This window comes from Dendropsophus ebraccatus, chromosome 4 (genome assembly GCF_027789765.1).
Source record: "Dendropsophus ebraccatus isolate aDenEbr1 chromosome 4, aDenEbr1.pat, whole genome shotgun sequence".
NCBI classification, from domain to species: Eukaryota; Metazoa; Chordata; class Amphibia; order Anura; family Hylidae; genus Dendropsophus; species Dendropsophus ebraccatus.
Window position 1 is genome coordinate 127,342,475 of NC_091457.1, and position 16,474 is coordinate 127,358,948.

At 43.6% G+C, this 16,474-nt stretch overlaps 1 protein-coding gene and 1 long non-coding RNA gene across 7 annotated transcripts in view; one reads left to right on the plus strand and one right to left on the minus strand.

Moving 5' to 3' along the window:
• LOC138788747 (sortilin-like) overlaps window positions 1-16,474 on the plus strand; it is a 30,409-nt gene that overhangs the window by 11,842 nt on the left and 2,093 nt on the right. The window lies entirely within an intron of this gene.
• Window positions 3,695-16,474, minus strand: part of LOC138788748 (uncharacterized) — an 89,861-nt gene continuing 77,081 nt past the window's right edge. For 2 of the 3 annotated variants that reach the window (XR_011362643.1, XR_011362645.1), the window contains 3 exons: window positions 15,993-16,072; window positions 15,132-15,232; window positions 3,695-4,442 (listed from right to left, as the gene is read on the minus strand). This is a non-coding gene — a long non-coding RNA (uncharacterized lncRNA). Of the gene's footprint in view, window positions 4,443-15,131; window positions 15,286-15,992; window positions 16,073-16,474 lie in introns of all 3 variants that reach the window. The other variant, XR_011362644.1, reaches the window with a different exon arrangement.

Consider the following 16,474-nt stretch of genomic DNA (forward strand, 5'->3'; position numbering starts at 1 on the left):
CCTGCTGTCCAGATATTCCCTTTAAAGACATCACTATTAGGCTGGGTTCACACTACGTATATTGCAGTCAGTATTGTGGTCCTCATATTGCAACCAAAACCAGGAGTGGATTAAAAACACAGAAAGGCTCTGTTCACACAATGGTGAAATTGAGTGGATGGCCGCCATATAACAGTAAATAACGGCCATTATTTCGAAATAACAGCCGTTGTTTTAAAATAACAGCAAATATTTGCCATTAAATAGCGGCCATCCACTCAGTTTCAACATTGTGTGAACAGAGCCTTTTTAATCCACTCCTGGTTTTGGTTGCAATATGAGGACCACAATACTGACTGAAATATACGTAGTGTGAACCCAGCCTTAAAGATGAGTGAACGGCGGTCCAGCATTTGATTAATGTTGGCGGAAGAAGTTGGATGCAGTTCTATGGGCATTAGGGCTGCATCCAACTTCTACAGCCAGCAGCAGTCAAATGCATGCTTGTGTTCACTCATCTGTAGTCACTTATCTTTAAAGGGAACCAATCAGCACGATTGTGCTTCCCAGCAGCACAGTATAGATCTACTGTACAACTCGCTGAGCACACCAACCACAGCAGCAGTAACTTTACAGCAGGAGAAAAAGATGTTTTATTACACTGCGCAAGGCCAGGAGGTGAAAGCCGCCTGTGACTAGTCATAGCTCTCTGCCTTTCAGTGCGCAGTGTGGGGATGATTGACAGGCAGAGAGAGGCACTGCACCCTGATTGGCAGAAAGCTGGTGTGCTCCATGTGCTGCACTATAGATTTATACTGTGCTGCCAGTAACCATATCGGCACCCTTTAAGCCATTTTTCCATAAAAAGTTTTAAAACCTATTGTAACTTATGAGGACCATAAGATTTTTCTTAGAATGCATTGCTGTCCCTTTTGCACAAATGTGAAAAGTTTGGCAGCCAGCAGTCATCTTCAAATGGAGCAAGTGAAGACTGATATATATTGATTTTCATATACAGTTAATCCCCTCACTTACAGGATGTTAACCCTGATCAGGTGTCACACCCCGTAATTGTGGCACATTTGCAATAGTAAATCTGGGCCAGTGTTGGGAAGGGTTAACTTGACCATCACCGAGATGAGTACCAATGTTGGAGTATGCAATCTGGACCTAAACAGTCATCTGGATTGGATGACTTTGTATAGTGTTGTAGGTGCCCCAACTATTAACCAATACAGAGGCCTTTAAAGAGTCAATCATTTACATTTACTTCACTCTGCCAAGTGGTCTGAAAGACCAGGGTGAAATGAATTGTCTGCCAGGCTCCTGTATGCTGTATCCTTTACTCAATTCTGGTTATACGGGAAGAGAGATGAGGAAGTGAAGAAAGAGCAAGATGGGGAAATATAGACAAGTAGTATAAGCAGGACAGAAGTAATGGCAGAGTTAAAGCCTTAAAGTGAATGTACCGGTAGTATATTCGCTTTAAGATTCCTACATGGATTAAACAGTGTCCGAGCGGGGAAGCCACTGCCGTGGTCCTTTTTTTGAACCGCGGTCTGGTTCCCGCGTGTGGCGCCGTTCTATTTTTCTAGACACCGGTCGAGGCTGAAGTACTGGAGGAAACCCATTAAAATCAATAGAGCCATGTCACAGAGGAAAGAAGGTTTCTTCCCACTGGGGTGGGCTGGCCCGCCTTCAGTGCTTCAGCCCTGGCCGGTGCCCGTGAATAGAACTGCGCCATACATTGAAATCGGGCCTTGATTCAAAAAAAGGATTGCGGCACAGACTTGCAGAAAGTCGCCCATCCCTCTATACATTCCTCACTGTGAGCTCCTCGTAGAGAACAGTATACAGGGAATAGTTAGAAAACCATGTATTTTCCAGCCAGGATTTTCCTTCTCCTGTCAACCTATAGTGTTACTAGAAAATTTTTAAACATGATAAATGGAAAGTATTAGGGTATGTGCACACTCCGCCTGTGCCATAGACTCCATTCCAGAGATGCACAGGGGAGAGTTGCCTGGGTTCCAAAGTTTGCACATACCCTTAGTGTATAGTATGAGTTTTGGCCAAACTACTCAAGTTCACAACCTGTGTCATGAGTTCTTACCATCTTAAATCTCTACACCATGGGTCTCCAAACTGCAGCCCTCCAGCTGTTGCGAAACCACAAGTCCCATCATGCCCGGACAGCTAAAGCTTTGGATTTGGCTGTCCAGGCATGATGGAAAATGTAAAATTCAAGGAATACACTGGATCAAATAGGATCACTTTACAGTAGGGTATATCACTGATGAAAGGCATATTTGCTGAACTTTTATTAATATTTCTGACCAGTACTCTTGGCTGGTCAAGTGAACTGAGTTTAGATGACCATAGGGTCTTTTTTTTTTTTTTTTTTAAGATGCTGTGTAGCCTCAGATCAGTTGTGTTACAGTCATTTAAAAAAAACTTTTACCGTGTCATAGAGACACATCAGGAGTTTTTATCAGTTGGGGTCTGGGTGCAGAGACCCCACTGACTGCCCGGACAAGCTAGAAGGAGTTCTCAGGTTAGAACTTCTTTCTCCTCACAGAAAGAAATTGGACTGTCTCACTGAGCCGATTTAAATTTCTTTTCTGGGTCTGGGCAATCCCTTTAAGTATAACTATGGTGGTCTTGGCTTTGTTGCTTTAATACAGCCCCAAAAAATAAATAAATGTCCAGATTTTGTTGTACATTCTGTGCATATACACTATTCCTTATTGTTTCAGATTACATGGTTAGATAAGAGAATATACTGTATATTCTCTCATCTTCCATATCCCTGCTTTGTTTTTCTTCTCTGTTGCTTTTGGAATCCACTGAGGTGGTCACACATACTCAGTTCAATTGCAGTCTCCTAGTCTAACCCAGAAGGATTGGAAATTGGTCTCCATGTGCATGCAGGTAAGGGGATTTGTAGGAAGGCTGGTGCCATGGTTCCGAAAAATTGGAAATGGTCAGATCTATAGCGAGAGAAGCCACTGGTATTGAAATGCTGAACGATCTTGCAAAAGAAATAAATAAAAAAAATAGTAAACTGCTTCTTTAAGCAATAATATTTCTGTGTGTATGCAGGCAACGACTAAAGAAAATTCGTTGGTATGTTGTGGATCGCATCCTTTGAGCTGACCATAAAATCGTTGTTAATAGTTTGTTAAATCTTTCGGTGTATAGTATGTACACATCATTCGTTCATATGATAATTCACATGATAATTCGTATACTGATGCAATAAAATATAGGAACGATTGTAATAACAATCGTAATTGCGATTGTAACTAACAACTCTCATTCCGTGTATTATTGTGAATAGGGATGGTCCGAACAGAGTTCGGTTCGCGTTCGTACGAACCCGAACCCTCGGTAATGATTCCCGCTGTCTGCCCGCTCCGTGGAGCGGGCGGATCCAGCGGGAGGACCGTCTGGAAAACTGCGATACAGCCACAGCCATAGGCTGTATCCCAGTTTTCCAGGCGTTACTCCCGCTGTATCCACCCTCTCCACGGAGCGGGCAGACAGCGGGAATCTGCTGCCGAGCGTTCGGGTTCAAACCTCGGCAGGTTCAGACCATCCCTAATTGTGAATGATTTCAGGTTCGCTCGTTTAGGTGCGTTAACGTGTATCGTTAATCAGAGATTGTGAAAAATCGCTTTGTTTAATAGGACCCTTACACTAATTTATAAGTTATTCAATACTCTGGACTTACACAAAAGCAGACTATAACAATTCAGGAAATTCTAAAATGATGATCTTATCTGGGGTGAGTGGCCCCATGCTCGCTTTTGTCAACAGGATTTAAATGCATTTTCTGCTGGACGCATTCACATAGCCTTCTGTGGTGCTTTGTTGGGTGTCTCTGTACTCAGATTTTATCATGTTAAAAAAAGGAATATTCAGTGAAGCCAGCAGTCAGATCATTATTTGTAGCCCCGAGGAAGCTAGATCATGTTTCCTGTAATTTAAAGACGGAGACATCTCTTTTGTCTTGCAAAAGTGAAATTCTAAATTGAATGTATTATTCTGAAAGTGGAAACGGTTGTGATCTATGATCATATGATTTATCTAGACAACCTCGAGTGAGGGAAAGAAGTGTCTTTTCAGAGAGTTCAACAATACGAATAACATACATACTGTAATTATATAGCAAAGTGCAATGGGCAATGTGCATGGGACAATTTTGTTATTATATATTATTATTTATAGAGTACATGTATTTTCAGTGATCTCCTGTAGCCTTTTTACATGAGGTCATCTGATTTAGAGGAATAGGCCTCTCTCTATTCCTCTGCAGATAATTCTTGGTTTTCATCTCCATGACAAGATAAATAGTATTTTGCATATTATATTTACATTTCCAAACCAAGTTTAAATTGTTGCATGATTCTTTTGTTTGTTCGTTTTTGGTCAGCACTTTTTTTTCTCTTCTATTGAGAAGCCTGTGGAGAAAAATGACACCATACTTAGAGCATGCTATTTTTTTTTAAAGCGTAAAAAAGGGGTCCGTGGAGCCTCAATTGCGGGAAAGGAAAACCTGTTGCCAAGGGTTACCTTTCAGTGGGGAGATCACCAAACCACCCTGATACATAGCCCCTTAAGTCCCACTCGGTTGCAAGTATTGGAACATGAATAAGGAAATACCAGGGTGGCCCCTTTTACGTCAAAGTCTAACTCAAGGTGCAAGTATTGCAAAATGACAAGGGATTACCAAAGCCAGGCATCCATCCACAGACAGCTGTTTCAGGGTATTTGCCCCTCGTCAGTGTGGAGCAGGGTTCTTGTTTTGTTCTACTTTTCATTGGCCCCATTAGTCAGAATCCTGCTCTACACTGATGAGGGGCAAATACCCCGAAACAGCTGTCTGTGGATAGATGCCTGGCTTTGGTAAACCCTTGTCATGTCACAATACTCAGAACCGAGTTACACTTTGACGCTTAAGGGGCCACCCCGGTATTTCCCTATTTATGTTCCAATACTCACAACCGATTGAGGTATCAGGGTGGTTTGGTGATTTCCCCACTAGGAGGCACCCCTTGGCAACAGGCTTTCCTTCTCTGTAGGGATATCTGGCTATTCCCATGTTTAAAGACTCACAACTGAGGCTCAACGGACCCCTTTTTTTTGCATATTTAAATTTATAGGGGGCAGTGTATCAATGCACACTCTTGAGTGAGCATTTCATTGGATTTTTTTTTTCCCACTGATCTCCCTGAGCTCAGTGATTGCTGTGTTTTGTATGTTTTGAATGCAAAATAAAATGTCACAACTAGTGTTGAGCAAACTTGCCAGAGTGTTGAGGTTCAGAAACTTTCTCCAAACCCTAACACTCAATATTCGACTCCCAGCAGATGAAGTTGGATGCCACCCCAGTGCTTCTAGGAAAATATGGAACAGTTGCCAACAATTTTTTTGGAAAATGCTATGTATTTTAACATTTTAAGATGTAGAGGTTTAAAGGAGAAGTCCGGCGAATTTTTAACGTATTGTGTTGCCCCCCCAAAAGTTATACAAATCACCAATCTACACTTATTACGGGAAATGCACATAAAGTGTTTTTTCCCTGCACTTACTACTGCATCAAAGCTTCACTTCCTGGATAAAATGGTGATGTCATGACCCGACTCCCAGAGCTGTGCGGGCTGTGGCTGCTGGAGAGGATGATGGCAGAGGGATGCTCAGTGTCCCTCCAGTGCCCTGTGTCCCTCAGTGTCCCCCTGCAATTATCCTCTCCAGCAGCCACAGCCCGCACAGCTCTGAGAGTCGGGTTGTGTCATCACCATTTTATCCAGGAAGTGACATCACCATGTTATCCAGGAAGTGAAGCCTTGATGCAGTAGTAAGTGCAGAGAAAAAGCATTTCCCGTAATAAGTGTATATTGGTGATTTGTGTAACTTTTGGGGGACAATACAGTACCTTAATAAAAATTTTCACCGGACTTCTCCTTTAAGGAAGGTGCTGGTACTATTATGGCGGAAAGGTGTGTATTCCTTTTTAAATGTTTCATACCACACTAATCACCTATATCCTATACAGTGTAAACCATGGTAGAAGTACATTTAATATCACTATTTCTTTTTGGATCCATTCCTGGATTTGGTCCCAAAAACAGCATGTGTGAGTCCATTCCAAATGGATTTTCCAAATAAAGATGGCTATTGTTAGAGATATAAGACACTTGTTATCCATGTCCCCTATGCCGTTTGTTTGGTTCGGCAGCTGTCATGGCCATATGACCACTACCAAATGCCTTGTATGCTCTTGGTATAAAATTTTATGCATTATAGGACGAATTCAAGGTGTGAAGTTTGTTAAAAAAAAAATTACCCTCTGAGGCTTTCTTCCAACACATCTTTTTCAACTATTATTGATCTTTGAAAAAGCGGACCAAAAGTCAGAATACTGTGTGTGTATATGAAGTTTCATTGAATGGGGCTATATGGGGTCCATGTACATAATTAAAAATGTGTTTGTAGGAAATCTAAACCATGTAAATGTACCCTTAGGCTAGTTTCACACATAAGCGGAAAAAGTGTCACCCAAATGGTGTCCTGAAATAGTAAGTGCTGTGTACCTGATGTGTGCCAAACTTTAGTGCTTCATAGAACAGAAATATGGAGAGTTTGCCATTGTAAATACCTTTCCCCTCAATAGTTTTTAGTCAATATTTAGCCTAATTTTGGCACACCTTTTTGTCAGTAATTAGCAAAAAAAAAAAAACTACTGACCAAAATAAAAACCAAATACTATGTGTGAACTTAGCCTGAGGCATATGGAGTATTTTTAACACTGTTACTATATCGCTGCCGCGCACTCCTCTCCCTGTTCCTTGTCTGTGAACTAGGCGGACCCCATAGACTTGCTTTGAAAATTAGAAATCTTAGTTACGTGACACGGAGTCGGGATTAAATGCGCTTCACGCGGTCTCCTGATTGGTCACGGTTTAAACTATCAGGCCCTCACCGGTCAACACTTTTGACAGGTCAAAGGTTTTTTTAAATGGCAGTGCCCATTTAACACAGTATGAAGCTAGGCTAACTGTGAATGACACTATAGTTTCGTAGTAGTTATCACCTTGAAATGTTCCACGTAACCTCTGATAAGCAGCTGTGTAAAGTTTGTTATGGACGTGACCATTGAGGACCCTCTTCCTGACATGTTACATTCTTCTCGAGCCTTTACCACATTGATGTATTTTCTCAAAGTAATCTCGGAGAATAGATTTTCACCAGGGACAGTCACTCCTTACAATTCCTGCCACCTGACCCCAACAAAGTCTGCCTTTATGCTGCATGTCTAAAGAACCTTTCCCACTCGAAAACCACTTTCTTCTTCAATGTAAAGCTGCCCGCTGGTTATGCAAGTTTAATTGTGTTTAGTAGAGGTTAAGAAGAAAAGGAGACATTCACTCTCATATTTCATGTATATAGGATTGTCATTACTTTTACCAATATGTTCCAGAGCCCTAAACTGATATACAAAAGATGCCTGTTCCCTTTGTCCGATACTATTGCCAGATTACACAGTCCAAAGTTTACTGATCTTCTAATCAATGGGAATTTACACGATTCCTTGGTAAGTTGTTGAATTTGCTTTCATAAACTTATTGCTACGGCCACTGTGTCCTGTAGATCACACCTGAGCAAGTGTGCTCTTATTATGTAGGTAGAGAGAAGTGCCCTTGCCGTTCCATTGTTCAGGGGACAGAAGAAAAACACTTTTTATGTTCCTTTAAGAAATCTTTTGTTCTCTGCTTTGCATACGATGGTCAAAAATTTGAGATCAGGGAAATCCACAAAACCCTTTTGCCTTTTTTTTGTTCATTTTATATTTAATATACTGTACAATTAAAAGGGACCTTGTAAAATCCATGTTATGTAATGTGGATTATTGCACATTCCTATAAAATCACTACAGATGATTTACCTGTAAGGGTGGACCACCTTTAGGAAGGCAGCATGAACTGAAAGGGTATGTAGATCTGCTCTTTTCTCACATGTTCTACAACACATTTGCTGCAGTCCTCACATGTGAACATATGCTGATGCTAAACTGATAGATGCAGTTAACAATTTGTTCCTTTAGTGATCTGACTCAAAAAGTGATTTAGAAACATGACTGTTTAGTTCTTTTTTATTTAAACCAAAGCCAGAGTGGCTTGAAGGGATGTTCCCATCTGGACAAGTTATACCTGTAGAAGAGTGAACTTCGAGTATGTTCGGGTTCGTCTGAACCCAAACTCTAGACATTTGACTACCGGTGGAAGTTGGATGCAACCCTAAGGCTGTCTGGCAAACATGGATACAGCCGTAGGACGAATCCATGTTTTCCAGTTTGGTTTCGAATTAACCAAAACTTACTCAAAGTTTGCTCATCTCTAGTTATACCATAACCACAGAATACACAGAATAGGGCCTAACTAAGAGATTGTGGGGGATCCAACCACTGTGGCCAAGGTTAAATGTTGCTATTCATTCTGTATGGAGCCACCAAAGAGAGCCAAATGAATGGAGCGATTGTATGCATGCACGGCCCACCGCTCCATTCATCACCAATTTCAAGTTCCATGTTCTCAACATCATGGGGGGCTCTAGCAGTTGAAACCTCCCTCCACAATCTCTTAGTTATGCCCTATCCTGTCAATACTGTGCATAGGGTGTAACTTGTCTATTTTTCATTGCCCCCGGTAGCCAGAATCCTACTCCACACTGACGAGGGGCAAATACCCCGAAACTGCAGTCTGTGGATGGATGCCTAGCCTAGGTAACCCTTGTCTTATGTCGTTATACTCGCCACAGAGTTAGACTTTGACTTACAGGGGCCACCCTGGTGTTTCCCTATTAAGGTCCCAAAGCTCGCAACAGAGTGAGGACCTGAGGGGCTACGTCTCAGGGTGGTTTGGTGCTTTCCCCACTAGGAGGCACCCCTTGGCAACGGGCTTCCTTCTCTGGAGAGAGGGATATCTGGCTATTCCCGTGTTTTGAGACTCGTAACTGAGACTCCACAGACCCCTTCTTTGCATAGGGTGTAACTTGTCAAGATCAGAGTACCCCTTAAATAATTAGCAGGATATATAAACCGTAGACTAATACGTCTCCTTCTTGCTGGATCCACTGGCTTTGCTCTGAATAACTGCCTCAAAAGTTGCAGTGGCTTATTCCAATTATAGGCCGGGTTCACACTACGTAAAAAGCACTTCCAGAATTCATAACACCGGCCATAATTGCGCAAACAGTGGCTGTTATTTCACAAATAACGGCCGTTGTTTGCACGATTACATCCGTTGTTATGAAATACGGGCGTCTTTTTTTTTACATAGTGTGAACATAGCCATATGGTGTGTCACACCACCCTAGGGCTGTGTTTTTATCTTACAGACTACAGCATGCCTGCAGGGAGTTTGTTAGAGAATAGACAGAATGTAGTCACTAGATGACTATGTTTGGTTCATTACAGTCGATAGGCCTGCATTGTGCACGTCAGAATACTTTTTTGCTGGCATTGACTTATTTTGTAAGTCTAAGGGTTCTATTAAACGGCCCAATCATAAACTGTAAAAGAGCGCCGATCGGCTATCATAGTTGTCCAGCTGTTATGCTGGACAACTATCGGACAGCAAGGGCATGGAGTGTCTTTAGGCTTTAGTAAAATAATAAAGTATTTACTTACCTTACTACGCTCCTCTGTGTCCTCTGAGGCCTTCCACGGTGTCTGCAGTTCTGCCCTCTGTTCCGGTCTCTGCACTCACAGGCCGAAGCCGCTCAATCACTGGTTGCGGCTGTCAGTGTAGAGACCGGAAAAGAGGGCCTCTGAGGACACACGGGAATGTGGTAAGGTTAGTTAATACTTTATTATTTTATACTATAGTCATCAGCCGCCAGGTACGCATCCCTATTACACGTAGAGATGCGTGCCTGACGACAGATGATTTTAGGTCTTGACCTAAAGAAACAATAGCTGATGATCGTTGGGCTGATCGTTCTCTCTATTTCAGTAAGCCATAATCAGCCTGATTCAGCAGATTATCACTTCATGTAATAGGGCCCTAAGGGAGCATTACATGTTCCTTGATTATGGACAGTGCAAGGAAAATGCGCTACAGACCGGAATTACGAACAGCCATGCGACTGTGTCAGTACAGTGGCACCAAGATTTAAAGGATACCTGTCACCCCCCCGTGCCGGGGTGACAGGCTCCCGACCCCCCGTTAGAGCGCCCTATACTTACCTCATTGCGCCGGGTCCCGCTTCCTGATGCGGTCGGGTCACAGAGATTTCAGCTCCTGAAGCCCGACGCGCCAGGTCACAGGAGAGTCCGATGCCCATAGAGAATGACGGAGCATCGGACTCCCCATTCATTCTCTATGAGCGTTGGACTCTCCTGTGACCGCGCGCGCCGGGCTTCAGGAGCTGAAATCTCCGTGACCCTACCGCATCAGGAAGCGGGACCTGGCGTGATTAGGTGAGTATAGGGGGATCTAGCAGGGGGTCAGGAGCCTGTTACCCCGGCACGGGGGGTGACAGGTCCTCTTTAAACTGATTCGGAGCTCTTGGCATCTTTATGAATAATGACGCCGGGAGCGCCTTACTCCATTTTGCAGCACATCTTCTGTATTGATGGACCATGCATGGAGAGTGGGAATAAGGCAAGGGATGGCATATATGATTGGTGGGGATCCAACCTCTAGGACCCAATCAGCCTCCAGGAGGCTTATTGTGTTGCTTGGAGTGCCACTGTGGAGAGATACCACAGGTCACACCCCACCTATCATGTAATGAAATGTATTAGTGTTATGCCATCCCTTTATTAGGTGACAATACCCATTAACCTTTTCGTAATTATACCATTCTTAGTATATTTGCAGTATGGTGCTTTTACTATTAAAGAGAAGGAAATTAAAATCTAAGATGATGTCTCTGCGTTGAAGGTGTGTATATAAAATACATTTTCTTAGCTGGATAAGACTTTAATGTGTTTTGTCCTCAGTAAGTGGCAGCGGCATTTAGTTATTTTCATCTCTATGTATATGTGAATTAGAAGCTGCTGTAACCTGCCAGTGTAACAGCATTACTGATGTACTTAGCTATGACGGCCGCCAGAGCACCAGCACTCGGATCTGGCAGCGAGGATATTAATATGGAGCACACCTTGGAACATTTGGTAATTAATTTTCACTAAGATGGTTTTAATTCAGCTGGAGGAAGCAAGTCTGCTGTGAAATGTGATCCTAATCTGCATGTGCGGATTCCACTGCGAGAGACGTCTGTAGGGCTGGAACCTGACATGGAAGGAAGGCTGTTTATTATGTGGGTGCGCAAATGATATTGCGGGTAGTACAGTGCTCAGCGGCCATATGGCACAGAAGCAGGCGCATACCCCTAAGGATATTAAGCCTGAAAATGAAAAATAACACTTCACATGTTCAAACTGCAAGTGTATGAGACATTGTTATTCCTGACATTCAGCTAAATAGCGATGTGGAACAAATGACCGGTGATGGTAATATTTTGTGTGTCAGTAAAGGATTAAGGCTCTGTTCACATTAGCCATGCAGGCATGACAGCTAAGCCAGATTCATTTAAAAATGCATACCAACAAATCCTGATGGACTCTATTGACTTATACTGAGTTTCGATATTTTTGGCAGTAAGACTAGCACAGAGGACTGTGTTGTTCTCGCTGCAGACAGACTAGGAAGCCTGATGGAATGGCAGAAAAAGTGTTAATGGAGCCTAACACAGCTGTAATTATAATGTGGGCAGAGAGGGGGAAAAGTTCCCAGCAGAGGAAACCTAATAAACAGGGGGAAAGCATTTTATCTTTTGGTTTTTATTTTCCATTCCTTTTGAACCCACTGCTTGCTTTGATTGAAATTGCCATAAAAGCTGCATCTTTTCCCCCCGAAATAACATCTCCTCCATGCATGGTGTATGATATGTACCAGCCCCCATTCCCCTTACAGAAATGGTTCCACTCTTCATGGTTTAAAAAAAAGTCTTTAGATGGCACTTCTGTGTCTGTGGGGGGTGTACGTAGTATAAAAAAATCTCAGCAATACTCTGAAGAGTCAATCTCGGCACTCACCATAAATGCTTTATAGTTTTATTGTAGAGAAAACATATCCATCATAAACACAACAGGACGTTTCGGTGTTGGCCTTTCTCAACTGTCAGTTGAGAAAGGCCATTGCCGAAACGTCCTGTTGTGTTTATGATGGATATGTATTCTCTACAATAAAACTATAAAGCATTTATGGTAAGTGCCAAGATTGACTCTTCATTGTATAAACCGCCAAATGGTGCCATTCTTCACCAGGTCTTGTCTGGTATACCAAGTTGCATTCGACTAATCCTGGAAACCTCCTTTGTATACCCTCACTAGTTTTGATGAGACGTAAATATCCACCTGTGGCCCAGTCTCAGCATACTCGCACCCGCAGTGTGCGAAGATCTGGATATAAAGGCTAAGAAGGAAAGGTACAAAACTGTTGATGGTTTTGAAATAATAAATTTGGGAACAAAATCACATCCTGGATGCATAAGCATTGGATGAGTCTACAGTATATCAGTATATATTTTATAGTGTAGGAAGGGTGAAGGGTAGTGATTACAGCCCATGTGATTGCTGAACAAGGGAGCCTGCAGACTGCCACTGAGGTGTCAGTGTCAGCATTGATGGGTGGAGGGGTGCCTTGCTGCGGGCCCAGGAATGAGATGGGTGCTATGCTTGGGATCAAGCATGAGAGGTGGTGCTATGCTGGGGATCAAGAACGAAGATGCCTTGCTGTGAACCAGGAATAAGAGAGGGTTTCATGCTGGGGATCAGGAATGAGAGTGGGTGCCATGCTGGGGATCAGGAATGAGAGGGGGTGCCATGCTGGGGATCAGGAATGAAAGGGGGTGCCATGCTGGGGATCAGGAATGAGAGGGGGTGCCATGCTGGGGATCAGGAATGAGAGGGGGTGCCATGCTGGGGATCAGGAATGAGAGGTGGTGCCATGCTGGGGATCAGGAATGAGAGTGGGTGCCATGCTGGGGATCAGGAATGAGAGGCGGTGCCATGCTGGGGATCAGGAATGAGAGGGGGTGCCATGCTGGGGATCAGGAATGAAAGGGGGTGCCATGCTGGGGATCAGGAATGAGAGGGGGTGCCATGCTGGGGATCAGGAATGAGAGGGGGTGCCATGCTGGGGATCAGGAATGAGAGTGGGTGCCATGCTGGGGATCAGGAATGAGAGGGGGTGCCATGCTGGGGGTCAGGAATGAGAGGGGGTGCCATGCTGGGGATCAGGAATGAGATGGGGGTGCCATGCTGGGGATCAGGAATGAGATGGGGGTGCCATGCTGGGGACCAGGAATGAAGGAAGGAAGGAATTAAAGGCCCTATTCCACGGGCCGACAGTGAGGAGCTTTCAGCGCTCATTCGCTCCTTGTTCCCTGCTCACTGCCACCGCTATTACACGTGGCGGCAGCGAGCAGGTGAGTACGGGGGGCGGGGCTGCCTGGGTGGTCACTAGATCGTCCGAGCAGCCCTAGAGGATAGTGGTGGTCTGCTGCTGCCACCGCTGCTCCTGCGCTACAGCAACAGATCGCTGCTATCACAGACGTTTGTTTTTCAACATGGTTGAAAGACAAACAACTGCAATGATCAGCCAACATAAACAATGTCAGCTCATCGTTGCCTTATATTCCACGTAACGATTATTGGCCGTAGCGGCCGATAATCGTTAATAGGGCCTTAAACTCCATTTATTTCAATGGAACTGAGTTACAAAACCTACACCCAATCTGGAGACAAGAGTGGGGCTTTCTCTGGAAGAAAATGGCCATGTTTTTCCAATGCTGGATAACCCCTTTAAAACCTCGCTTGGAGAGTTCTGCTCTGTCATACTCTATACAGAAAATTCAGCCACAACATCCACCTTACACCCTGACACTCATCTCCCAGCATTGCACATGAAGTCTGTGTGGTTATAAAATCTCATTTTTGTTGTGCTCATGAGTCATTCAGTGCTATAAACTGTCTGTCTCCACGATATCTGTAAGAAGATATTTTCACCAGCACCCACCCACATTCCCTTTCCAACTTTTTCTCTATACATATCTAACGTTTTGTACTTTTATTCCCCATCAGTCTCATAGATAAAAGGGAATTCATAACAAGGTGGAAATATTCTGATTAGCAGAGTCTCAGCTAATAGTAATGTATGGCGCTGTAAAATAATCCCAATATGCAGCCGTTCAATTTAGTCTGAATCCAGTTATTTACTTGAGTGTGGCGTTCTCCTGGGAGAGGTTCACAGCAAGAGGCAAGAAGAAAAGGAAATCTTTTAATATTGAAAAATACATTTGTATTCTGTATCTTGCAGACTCTGTTAATCTGTTTTATGGTATTGCTAATGCGCAGATTATTTAAATAGACTGTTATGTTAATGTATAGCAATCATGTATATCATTTTACCTATTTTTCAAGGACATAATAAATACAACCGCCAGTATTGCTCCAGAAATGCGTATTATACAAGAATCAGGGTTAAATGGCTGTAAGAAGTGGTAGAGAAGGGGCATTTAAATCTGCCTCAACTATATGCCCCTTCTTTGGCATCAGATCACTGCAGATTTAGGCCATATTCAGACCTCATAAGAGACCGGACGTTCGGTGATCCGGCCGGTCTCAGAAAAGATCATCTTTAGCGCCTCAAAGATGATCTTTAGTGTTGCTAAGTTCTGATGCAGGCGCATCCATGCACGTCCGCATCAGAATTCCCCACTGCACACTATGGAGCATGCGGCCGGAGCCACACGCTCCATAGTGTGCATTGACAAGGTTTTCTGTGGCCGCAGACAAGGTTTTCAGCGGCCGCAGGAAACTGACATGTCAGTTTCTCGCGGTGCCGGTAGAGATCCCTGCCGGAGTGTATACTGTGTGTATACTCTCCGGCCGGGATTCCATAGACAGCAGTGTAACGTATATTTTCATATTAATCACGGCCGTTGTTGCAATCGGCAACAACGGTCGTAGTTTTACAAAAATATACGTAGTGTGAACATAGCCTTAGGCTGAGTGATGTTAGATGCTGGTTGCTAGAGATCTCCTGTCCCCCGACTCAATTGTTCAAAAGTACAATTACCTGGAATTGGATGTTGGCACAGTCTGGTAAACCAAGCAGGTGGGCACAGCCGGTGATGTCACTTACCAGCTTCTGCCTTCCCTTCATCCTAGAGGGTTGGGCTGAAAGAAAAACCATGGTGGGGTTGAGGCTAGGCAAGGGTTTGTAATTCAACCTAGAAGAGTAAAAAATTCAACTGATATCAGAAAGTTATACAGATTTGTAATGTACTCATATGTACAAATCTCCAGTACTTATCAGCTGCTGTATGTCCTTCAGGAAGTGGTGTATTCTTTCCAGTTTGACACAGTGCTCCCTACTGCCACCTTTGTCCCTGAACTGTGCAGAGCAGGAGAGGTTCTCTGTGGGGATAAGCTACTGCTCTGGGCAGTTCCTGACATGGACAGAGGTGGCAGCAGAGAGCACTGTGTCACACTGGAAAGAATACATCACTTCCTGCAAGACATACAGCAGCTAATAAGACCTAAGATTTGTATATAGAACTAAATTACAAATCTATGTAAATTTTTATAACCACTTGAGTAAAAAGGGAAAAAAAAATTGCTGGAGTATCCCTTTAGGGACTTAAAGGGGATATCCAGTGCTACAAAACATGGCCACTTTCTTTCAATGACAACTCGTCTCTAGTCTCCAGTTCAGGTGTGGTTTGCAATTAATCTCCATTCACTTCAATGGAACTGAGCAGCGAAACCCCGCCCAGCGGGAGACAAGAGTGGGGCTGTCTCTGGAAGAAAGTGGCGATGTTTTTGTAGCGCTGGAAAACCCCTTTAACTATTGCTTTAAAAGGGGTGTTCTGTAGATGAGGTTCTGTGTTTATAACTGCATATGGTTGAAAGAATGGATAATGAAACCTGTACTCACTTGCTGCTAATCCACCGCCAGCCCTCGCTGTCATCACCTCCTGTTCTCCATCCCAGCACAATTGGTTTAACAGGCAATTCCTGCATGTAGAGAGAAGGAAATAAAGGCAGTGAATCAGTGACCGGTTTCTCTACTCTGATTTTAAAAGGGTTATCCAGCGCTACAAAAACATGGCCACTTTCTTCCAAAGACAGCCCCACTCTTGTCTCCAGCTTTGGTGAGGTTTTGCTGCTCAGTTCCATTGAAGTGAATGGAGCTTAATAGCAAACTGCACCTGAACTGGAGACGAGTTGTGTTGTCTCTGAAAGAAAGTGGCCATGTTTTTGTAGCACTGGATAACCCCTTTAATGGGATGACTAATCATCTAATGTGTATGGAGACCTCCTTACTGTTCCCACAGTGTCACATCTGTATGGAGGGGATAGTTGGGGTTGGTAGAGATAGCTGTTTAGTTTTTCATGTTATTTTTTTGACTAAGTGAT